We start from the raw sequence: 12,408 nt of genomic DNA on the forward strand, positions 1-12,408 counted from the left end.
GCCGTTAAAGTTGCAAAATACAATATAGACTTGTAAATAGACTAAAGCACAACAGATGGTACAAATTTAAACTGCTAATAAATCTACCTTAATCAAAAGAACGTAGCAAATAATATAAAAAGATTGTACTTGTATACTTTAGAATTTTAATGAAATGTAACTTATACTTAGAAAGGGATTATTTTTTTAATAATATAATATACCACATTGTTGGTGCGTATTCAACTGTAGAATATAGCTTAGCATTTTTGAAGCCTATAAATCAGTACGCTAATAGAATTTCTCTTTAGTTTGCCAGGCCATGTGAAAATATCTTTTTTGCATTGTCTTTACTTTTATGTCTCTCTACAGTACGTATCATTATTAAAACCAGTATTTTACTATATGTTTCAGTCTACTTGCAATGATTGCTTGCCGCTAAAAAAGTATAAATGTATTTTATAAATTTAGAAAGCTTTTAACTTGAAGCTTAAATCACATAACCTGAAAATTGCCATAACAAATTAAATTCTGCAGAAGCAAGAATTTATCCAGACTATGCTATATTTCGAACAAACATTACGTTAATAATGCTAATAAGATTTCCCCGTGCAAACCATATAAGTCCCGCCTAAACTCGTAACTGCGCAATCTGACGGACAGACCCAGTACTACTACTGTCTAAAACTATTAAACTCTAATTAAGCTCGAGAGTGAAACATATTGATAAGGATTATATTTAACTTAAAGAATCTAAAAACATGTTTCCTTTTGTTTGCTTTTATCATGAGCCGTAACATACTATCTGATTAAACCAAATGCCATCTTGAAATTTCGTACCAAAGGACATGTTCATAAATTTATATGTGCTGAATTTCGTTGAAGGTAAAGTTTAGTTAGTATGTTTTAATTATTTTGCACTTGAAAAATCTAAAATATTGATTAAATTTTGATCATAACCATTGGAAAAATTTCTAATCTAAAAAAATCAAATTTAATTTTGCTTTAATTTGCTTAATGTTTCTCTTTTAACACATTTAAAGTCCAAAATAATGATATGCATACAGAAACGTAAGGATTAAATATTTTTGTCAAAAACATAAATATATGCTCTGTGTTATGTAGTAACTAAAATGAAAGTTTGATAGAAAGTTGAACTGATGGAATCTTGAAAAGTGTTGATCAAATTATGCGTTTACAAACGGACTTACACAAGTCATTTGTCAATATTATTCTTATAACATATCTTGGTTTAACCCGTTTGGATATTATCGCAGCAATCGTGTTCTTGAGACGGCATTATATTTTATAACGGCAAATAAATGTGAGTGTGAATTTTGTAATTGAGTTGTTTTCAACGGCTTACATACTAATTGTTTTTAGAATGTTTTAATTATTGTTCTTGAATCCTTTTATAATTTTTTGTAATACTAATATTTTCAGTGTAATTATATTTATTCGGTTTTACTGATGCGAGTAATCTTCAATATTATACATAATATTCACTCGTATATCTAAAACATTAACTTACGTAGGGTACGTGTAAATTTGTCTCTAACAATTACAGAGAAGATAAGTAAAACTCGACCGACCTATTAAAAGACTGGGAACTCCGATGAGACGGTCTGTGTCAATCGCTATCTGTTTGAGGTAGAAACGGATGTTTATTAAAATAAAAATAGGCTTATGAAACCTTTACACAACCTTTATCAGTAATCTGTTTATACCTGATATAAAATATTCCGTAAATTGTTTAAGACAATTGAACTAAATAACATACATTATGATACAGTTATGTTTTTTTGCGTTGTATGTCTGATGGAAGTGGTACTGTTTTAGTATAAAAGGGATAATACTAAATTTGTTCAGAGAAAACTAAATTACTTTTTTTTGTACTTTCGGTGTAGCAAATTAGTATTGCATTAAATAATTAGGAATTCTGTAAGAATTAGTGATATGAATGAATTTATAAGTTGCTTTTCGGATTAAAACGATCTGCATATTTATTATTGAGATATATATCAATAATTGTACAGATATTGGTTCGTAATTTATTTAATCTAGAAGAGTGGTTGATAAAACAGTTTGTGAATAAATTTATCTTCCTACTAATGAAGAAGCTGTAAAACTTTAAATAAAATTCAAGAAGAAATTTGATGAATAAAATTGTTCGATTGGTCCAGTTTTCTATTTCTCTATCTCTATTCATAATTCTGTATGCAAAATTGACCGGGTAATGCCACTTGAGAAATGTAATCGACTACAGTTGCCGAAGTAAAGTGAACTCTTTTCATATCTAGTTTCATTACATTGGTATTAAAAGACACTCTGTTCCTTATTACTAATGTATTTTAAATTATTCATACAAGTGACTATGGAAACTACTATATAAGTGATGAAAAGGTAAAAGCTAAGCTGTCTTTTAAATTCAAGCACTCCAAAAGTAAACAAAAGTTATTTAGCGAAGTGAACAGCTGAAATACAGTTTACAGTGTGCTTACACAGTTTACAAGATTACTGGGACGAACGGTGCTGTTTTGCAAGTGGCAGAGGTCCGATTACCTAAAACCGCTTACTAGTCCGGACTACCGTCACATCGTGATGTTGTTTAGCCTCAAAACCGCCAGCCACAGCCAGCAGCAGCTGACATCTTAGTGAATGCTGGTAATTAATTGTTATTCGGGCTAGATAGACACGCTACCGATTGTAATCTGGTTATTTTTTTAATTTAAATTTGTTAAAATACTATAATGGCATTTATTATTAAATTATATGTGGAGTAAACTATAATAAATCCTGAAGAGATAAAATAATAATAATTGAACTGCAGCCAATGTATGACACCAGTGATGGTCTCTATAAATTGTAGTCGTAGTGAAATTAAACTTAAAAACTAAGAAATTTACGTTCCATCTTCTTCAACTTACATAAATTTTCCAAAAATGTTCTTTTGCACGCTATGCAATTTTTTTCTTCATTATGAATGCTTGAAAATTAGTTATTTGAGAAACTTGGAGGCTGCGTTGTCAAATAAATCGCGCATGCGTTCGTTAATCCCCTGACAGAATAAAGATCGCTTCCCTTCCATTGTTTATTTCAAGTCCCTATACGAAAATTGTAACACGGGGAAATGTTGGAGCTGAAGTAAGGGTAACCAAGTGTTTCAAAATTCGAGTAATCAAATTTATTTCTTGTTAAACTACTTGTATGAATTGTGTGGCATTGTTTCGGAAAATAATGATGTATATAGATAGCTAAACCACTTACAGTATTTATATTTTTTTTACTCAGTATTTATCCTTGTAGGAAACTCGCCATTACTTTTGGCAAGTTTTCTGGCCTGTTTACAAAAAAAATTTAAAATAGTGATGTAGTGAGGAATTTCACTGTGATTATAATTTAACTTTAGAGTAGACAGGTGAAGTTTCCCATGGACCTATCTTCAAGGCTTAAAACCAAATCAAAGAGTATCAAGCAGTAAACATTAGATATAACGAAACATACTGCTGATAAAACTAGAGAAGATTAAAGGAAAAGATATTTGTATAATAGCTAACGGTTACGTGTAGCTTTACAAGAAATATGTATTGAATAATTGAGGCTTCATATGTATGTTCATATATATACCTATCATTCCTGAGTCGAATGATGGTCCCTGGAATATATTGAATTCTCTTGACTCATTTTGGTATCTGCCTGATCAGTATTTTGAAGGCTTCAATTTGGAGAGTGTAACAGTTATTATAAGTTCAAATAACACAACTTAAATTTCCAATAAGAAATATAAATTTCATAGAATAGCTCTAATAGTGTTATATAATATGTTCCTGTGTTGTTTTTATATGGAAATGAGCATTTTCTAAGTATAAATCAAGTTTACTGTTAATAAAATCAAATGATTGCGACTAGGTGTTATTTTTTTGTATTGCGGGTGTTAATAACTAGTGAAAATTAAGTATATATCTTTCGCCTCAGTTAACTGTTGCCTCCTTGTCTGATAAATACAGTACTGTTGAATTTTCCTTGTCTATTTGTCTTGATCAAAAGTGTGTGTATATTTATCCTTTTACCTTCCAGTTTAAATATGCGTCTCCCCAATGTGAAAGGAAACCATTTAGGAAATACGTACTTCAATAATTTGAGAATACAGTTTCCTGTCTTAGAACAAGATAACGGTGCAATAATGTAGGTTTTACTGCATACCACGGACTTTAAGGCACTCAAAAAATTATTTTTCTGGAAAATTTTTGTTACGATACATGAAATTGGAATACTACACATCACGGAAGATCTCTTTTTTCCGAACTTTTAACTATGATGGCAAAAATTATCGTTTGGTATGAAAACAGATCTAAAACTATCCGGCCTGAAATTTCTTTGTTAAAAAACACCTCTACAAATTTTAATGTGTGCAGTTACAATGCATTTTTAATCAATAATTTAAACGCTGATATAAGGAGTGCATGTATTATATCCTAACATCTATGTGGGATGAACGTTTGTGAATTAGTTTGGGTTGTTAGTGACATATAACACATGAGAAGCAAACATTATAACTTTGAATGACTCCTGGTCAAATAATTATATAATAAAATGGAAATAGGGTACAGTATTAATTAACAATTTAGATTCTGTTCTATACTACTGAAACGGATTTATCCTTTTAAGAGAGTATCAATATGTATTAGGGTTGTGCATGACAATGACAAAATGAACTGCAATAGCATCTGCAACGTATGTGACCTACCTCAATACTGAATACTAAACAGCTTGACAAGCCCGCTTATCCGTTGTATTGACACATTATGCAACTCTAACTCGGCCATATCACTAAATAACTCCCTCATATACTTCTAGTTTGCGAAGAAAACACAGGTTCTGTTAACAGAACCTACTTTATCTTTCTAAATTGGTTATATGCAATACGAGATACGTATATATATATATATATATATATACGATATATATATGCATGTGTGTTTAACAGGAGTTATGGTTTAACACTATATAGAGGATAAGCTAATAAAAGTTAAAAAAGGTTTTATATTACATAAGCATTCAAAAACATTATAAAGTATTCTTTAAAGTGGTGTGTTACGTGAACGGAAACCAAGTGGAATTATATACAAAATTTTAACCAAAAAAAGAAATAAAGGTAGATAGGTATTGTCAGTAAAGTTTTTCTTCTTACTATTCTTTTGTGTTTTTGGTGTTTTTGATTGTAAAAGTATAACAATTGCCCAGTGTGTTAGATGTAAGATCTTTTCTGAATGGAAACACGAAATAACTGGAATGCTATACAAAAACAAGTAAAGGAAGTCAAGTAAGACATTTATTGGCTGTAAAGTTTGCTTATTGCAAGGTTTGGTGTTTTGGCTTGTGACAGTATAAAATAGCCCAGTATGACAGATATCCTAGCTTTTCGAAATTTAAACAATTGTGGTGTTTTATGGAAACAGTATTTTTTTATGATTGAATATGTATATTCAACAATTTATTTTTGAAATTAAACAACATATAAGATATTATTCGTTATTCTTGATAACGTTTATGATAAGAAACAGGATTTTTTCCGGACATTTGCCATCGTTAAGTGAAACAAGAAAAAAAGTAACACTACGTTTCGAGATCTGCAATCTGATCTCTCTTCTTCAGGTAAAGAACTAACCTAATACATAATTACAAACTAGGTTTTAAATAAACAAATCTTACTAAAGCGTTGTGGCACGCCTGATCAGGAATCACAACCTACATGTTGTATGTCAATTTCACTAACACTAAAAGACATGCACTTAATAAAAAAAACTATACAAAACACTAATCATTAACTACTAAACTACGGAATACAGGTCACAATATGTTCTTCACTCGTCTACAAACCATCTACGACTGACCAGAGGGGGTAGCCAATGGTAATCGAGACGGCCGGCTAAAACAAGATGGCGAAATACAAGGGAAGGGGAACAGGAATGGGCCCTTTCGTTATTATTGGTTCATGCGAGATGAACTTCTTCTTAAAACCATATTGTGACTCCGCATTGGTTTATTGCAAATATCCGATCCGTTTGATACTTTTGGTATTCTCTTTAGTTCATTTTTTAGAATTGGCAACCAAAGCGGCCTAATCTCGACTGATGGTTTGACTGATTGGTTGGTCTGCCAATTTAATGTATGTTTGCCTCAATTAATTTCCTTTTGAAGAAATGTGGTTCCCGATGTATTATGTGGGCTTCATCCCAATATTCATATGATGGTCTTCGGACCAACAATGGTGTGCAATTTTTGACTTTTCTGTGAAACCCTTTCTCGTGTTTTCTTTGTGTTCTTTTTTATCCTTATGTTTAGTGGTCTTTTTGTCCTCGCCTATGTAATTCCCTATTGCAGCTACATTTTATACTGTAAACACACAGTTTTTTGGAATCCTGTGTGCCATTTTTTGGTTTTGTTTTTTACGAGACTTTGTCTAAGAGTGTTGTGTGTTTTTAAACGCGGTTTCTAAAGTTGTACTTTCTACCTACTCTTCTAATTTTCTCCGATAATCCCGGCACATAAGGGATTGACATAAACGCAAATTTATCACAATTACGTTTTTTCTGACTCAGGAATGATTCTTCTGGTTCGTTGCACTTATTAATTACTAATTGAGGGTATCCATTGCTTTCTGAGATCCGATTCAATTTTCTTAAATTCTTCTTTTAGTCCATCTTTATCTGAGCACAAGCTCTTTGCTCTATCAAACAACGAGTAGGCTACTCCTTCTTTGACAGATTTTTGATGGTTGGATTGATAATTTAAATATTTTCCTGTGTGTGTAATCTTTCGAAAAACAGTTGTCTTAAGGACATCCCTATATCTCTTAATACACACACATCCAAAAAGGGAAGCTTGTTTTGGACTTCCACTTCCATTGTGAGGCGGAATGGAAGGAGAAATACTATTAATGTGATTCAAAAAATTATTTAATTCAATGTCTCCATGAGAAAAAATAACAAAGGGTATCATCCACATACCTCCACCAAATCTTCGGTTTGAACTGAGCTGAAGCCAAAGCTTTTCGCTCGAATTCCTCCATAAAGATATTGGCGAAAATAGGAGACAGTGGAGAACCCATTGCCATCCCCTCATCTTGACGGTAAATTTTACCCTCTAACTCAAAATAATTGCATTGAGTGCATAGTTCTAACAGTTCCATAATTACTGGCACGGGAAGTTTAGTTTATCTATCTATCCTTTAATGTTTGGTCTTCTTTGAGACGTGATTTAATAATTCCGAGAGTTTCTGGAACTGGTACATTTGTAAATAGACTTTCGACATCAAAACTTACCAGTTTGTCAGTTTCAGTCAACTTTAGGGATTTTGACTTCTCTACGAAATCCTGGAATTTTTTATGAAAGAGTCAGTTTTTCCTACCAATGGTGTTAAGATGTCCAAGAGGACTTTATAAAGACAATTCCCTGCAAGGTGAATCACGAGAACTAATGATGGGCCGGAGAGGGATGGTAGGTTTGTGGATTTTGGGAAGGCCATACATATGGGGGATTTTGGAGCAGTGGTGAGGAGTTAATTTAGATCTAAATTTATCTGAAAAAAATTCTTTATGTTTTTCTTAAGGTGTTTGCTACTACTTTGCGTTCAAATGAATCAAATGAATCAGTCGGGTCCTTTATTTAAAACTGTATATATTTGCCAGTATTTAAAGTTTCCGCAATCTTTTCTTTATACGCTACTGAGTCAAGTACCCACAGTAGCGTTGCCCTTTGTCGGCAGGTAAGAGATTTTGACCGTGTCATCTTTCCCAAGGATCGACCTGGCCTTTTCTCCTCCTCTATGTCAAATTGGGTTTTGGTGGGAGGAATTTTTCTGAGTAAAAGACTGGCCTCGCAGCGGAAGCGGTCACCCTGTTCCTCAGGTAACTGTGAAACAGCCGACTCAATTCCAGTTACGAAATCCAGTGCCCTTTACCGATTTTTGTGCCACAGAAAAAAGTTTTTTAAACCCTTGGATAATACTGATATTTCCGCTTCATTCAGGATTTTCGAAGAGAGATTGATTACGTTTTTATTATTTGCATCCGTATTCACGTTGCCATCCTTGAGGCCAAATCACATTTCTTAGGCCTAATTTTTTCCAGTTTGGAGATTTTCTTTTTCTTATCTGTTTCAGAAATTTTTATACATCTATTTTGGATGCTTTCGAGAATGTTGTTGAATTCTGTACCGATCAGTGTTTTTTAATTCAGTTTTTTTACACTCAATACTATTTTGGAGGAGGTATTTTTTCACGATGATGATATGCAATTCTTTTTTAAGTAAAGATTTAGAAGCAGAAGACAAAATTTTACTGGCTTTCCTACTATGAAAAGGAGTTTTTAGAGTTAACCCTATAGCATAAGGTCTTCAACCTTACATTTATGCAAGAAAGTTAAATGATTAATGTGTTTAGTTAATTTAAGATGCAAGCTCTCAAGGTCTTTGATTTGTTTACTGGTTCCGGGTCCGTACCGAGAATCAATTCTTTGTTTGAAGGTTATTTTTGACGATGGAAGGATTGTGAAGGAAACAGGATTTTTCCGGACATTTGCCATCGTTAAGTGAAACAAGAAAAAAGTAACACTACGTTTCGAGATCTGCAATCTGATCTCTTCTTCAGGTAAAGAACTAACCTAATACATAATTACAAACTAGTTAAAATAAACAAATCTTACTAAAGCGTTGTGGCACGCCTGAGTCAGGAATCACAACCTACATGTTGTATGTCAATTCACTAACACTAAAGACATGCACTTAATAAAAAAACTATACAAAACACTAATCTTAACAAACTAAACTACGGAACTACCTTTGTTATTTTTTCTCATGGAGACATTGAATTAAATAAATTTTTGAATTTGAATCACATTAATAGTATTTCCGTCCATCCATCACAGCCACAAGGAAGTGGAAGTCCAAAACAAGCTTCCCTTTTGGATGTGTGTGTATTAAGAGATAGGGATGTCCTTAAGACAACTGTTTTTTCGAAAGATTACACACACAGGAAAATATTTAAATTATCAATCCAACCATCAAAAATCTGTCAAAGAAGGAGTAGCCTACTCGTTGTTTGATAGAGCAAAGAGCTTGTGCTCAGATAAAGAATGGACTAAAAGAAGAATTTAAGAAAATTGAATCGGATCTCAGAAGCAATGGATACCCTCAATTAGTAATTAATAAGTGCAAACGAACCAGAAGAATCATTCCTGAGTCAGAAAAACAGAATTGTGATAAATTTGCGTTTATGTCAATCCCTTATGTGCCGGGATTATCGGAGAAAATTAGAAGAGTAGGTAGAAAGTACAACATTAGAACCGCGTTTAAAACACACAACACTCTTAGACAAAGTCTCGTAAAAACAAAACCAAAAAATGGCACAACAGGATTCCAAAAAACTGTGTTTTACAGTATAAAATGTAGCTGCAAATAGGATAACATAGGCGAGACAAAAAGACCACTAAACATAAGGATAAAAGAACACAAAGAAAACACGAGAAAGGGTTTCACAGAAAAGTCAAAAATTGCACACCATTGTTGGTCCGAAGACCATCATATGAATTGGGATGAAGCCCACATAATACATCGGGAACCACATTTCTTCAAAAAAAGGAAATTAATTGAGGCAACATAATTAAATTGGCAGACCAACCAATCAGTCAACCATCAGTCGAGATTAGGCCGCTTTGGTTGCCAATTCTCCTAAAAATGAGAACTAAAGAGAATACCAAAAGTATCAAACGGATCGGATTATTTGCAATAAACCAATGCGGAGTCACAATATGGTTTTAAGAAGTTCATCTCGCATGAACCAATAATAACGAAAGGGCCCCATTCCTGTTTCCCTTCCCTTGTATTTCCGCCATCTTGTTTTAGGCCGTCTCGATTACCATTGGCTACCCCCTCTGGTCAGTCGTAGATGGTTAGAAGAGTGAAGACATATTGTGACCTGTATTCCGTAGTTTAGTTTAATGATTAGTGTTTTGTATAGTTTTTTTATTAAGTGCATGTCTTTAGTGTTAGTGAAATTGACATACAACATGTAGGTTGTGATTCCTGACTCAGGCGTGCCACAACGCTTTAGTAAGATTTGTTTATTTTAACCTAGTTTGTAATTATGTATTAGGTTAGTTCTTTACCTGAAGAAGAGATCAGATTGCAGATCTCGAAACGTAGTGGTTACTTTTTTTCTTGTTTCACTTAACGATGGCAAATGTCCGGAAAAATCCTGTTTCCTTCACAATCCTTCCATCGTCAAAAATAACCTTCAAACAAAGAATTGATTCTCGGTACGGGACCCGGAACCAGTAAACAAAAAAAGACCTTGAGAGCTTGCATCTTAAATTAACTAAACACATTAATCATTTAACTTTCTTGCATAAATGTAAGGTTGAAGACCTTATGCCTATAGGGTTAACTCTAAAAACTCCTTTTCATAGTAGGAAAGCCAGTAAAAAATTTTGTCTTCTTCTGCTTCTAAATCTTTACTTAAAGAAAGAATTGCATATCAATCATCGTGAAAATACCTCCTCCTCCAAAATTAGTATTGAGGTGTAAAAAAAAAAAATTAAAAAAACACTGATCGGTACAGAATTCAACAACATTCTCGAAAGCATCCAAAATAGATGTATAAAAATTTCTGAAACAGAAATAAGAAAAAGAAAATCTCCAAACTGGAAAAAATTAGGCCTAAGAAATGTGATTTGCCTAAGGATGGCAACGTGTATACGGATGCAAATAATAAAAAACGTAAATCAATCTCTCTTCGAAAAATCCTGAATGAAGCGGAATATCATTATTATGATCCAAGGGTTTTAAACTTTTCTGTGGCACAAAAATCGGTAAAGGCACTGGATTTCGTAACTGGAATTGAGTCGGCTGTTTTCACAGTTACCTGAGGAACAGGGTGACCGCTTCCGCTGCGAGGCCAGTCTTTACTCAGAAAAATTCCTCCCACAAAACCCAATTTGACAATAGAGGAGAAAAAGGCCAGGTCGATCCTTGGGAAAGATGACACGGTCAAAATCTTACCTTGCCGACAAGGCACGAACGCTACTGTGGTACTTGACTCAGTAGCGTATAAAGAAAAGATTGCGGAAACTTTAAAATACTGGCAAATATACAGTTTTAAATAAAGACCCGACTGATTCATTTGAACGCAAAAGCAACCTTAAGAAAACATAAAGAATTTTTTTTCAGATAAATTTAGATCTAAATTAACTCCTCACCACTCCAAAATCCCCCATATGTATGGCCTTCTCCCAAAATCCACAAACCTACCATCCCTCTCCGGCCCATCATTAGTTTTCTCGTGATTCACCTTGCAGGGAATTGTCTAAAGTCCTCTGGACATCTTAACACCATTGGTAGGAAAAACTGACTCTTTCATAAAAAATTCCAGGGATTTCGTAGAGAAGTCAAAATCCCTAAAGTTTGACTGAAACTGACACAAACTGGTAAGTTTTGATGTCGAAAGTCTATTTACAAATGTACCAGTTCCAGAAACTCTCGGAATTATTAAATCACGTCTCAAAGAAGACCACACAAAAGGAAAGGATAGAACTAAACTTCCCGTGCCAGTAATTATGGAACTGTTAGAACTATGCACTCAATGCAATTATTTTGAGTTAGAGGGTAAAATTTACCGTCCAAGATGAGGGATGGCAATGGGTTTTCTCCACTGTCTCCTATTTTCGCCAATATCTTTATGAGGAATTCAGCGAAAAGCTTTGGCTTCAGCTCAGTTCAAACCGAAGATTTGGTGGAGGTATGTGGATGATACCCTTTTTATTTTTTTCTCATGGAGACATTGAATTGAATAAATAATTTTGAATCACATTAATAGTATTTCTCCTTCCATCCGCCTCACAATGGAAGTGGAAGTCCAAAACAAGCTTCCCTTTTTTGGATGTGTGTGTATTAAGAGATAGGGATGTCCTTAAGACAACTGTTTTTCGAAAGATTACACACACAGGAAAATATTTAAATTATCAACCAACCATCAAAAATCCTGTCAAAGAAGGAGTAGCCTACTCGTTGTTTGATAGAGCAAAGAGCTTGTGCTCAGATAAAGATGGACTAAAAGAAGAATTTAAGAAAATTGAATCGGATCTCAGAAGCAATGGATACCCTCAATTAGTAATTAATAAGTGCAAACGAACCAGAAGAATCATTCCTGAGTCAGAAAAACAGAATGTGATAAATTGCGTTATGTCAATCCCTTATGTGCCGGGATTATCGGAGAAATTATTTGAAGAAGAAGGTAGAAGAAAGTACAACATTAGAACCGCGTTTTAAAACACACAACACTCTTAGACAAAGTCTCGTAAAAACAAAACCAAAAAATGGCACACCAGGATTCCAAAAACTGTGTTTACAGTATAAAAATGTAGCTGCAATAGG

Source organism: Homalodisca vitripennis, chromosome 3 (assembly GCF_021130785.1).
Source record: "Homalodisca vitripennis isolate AUS2020 chromosome 3, UT_GWSS_2.1, whole genome shotgun sequence".
Taxonomy (NCBI): domain Eukaryota; kingdom Metazoa; phylum Arthropoda; class Insecta; order Hemiptera; family Cicadellidae; genus Homalodisca; species Homalodisca vitripennis.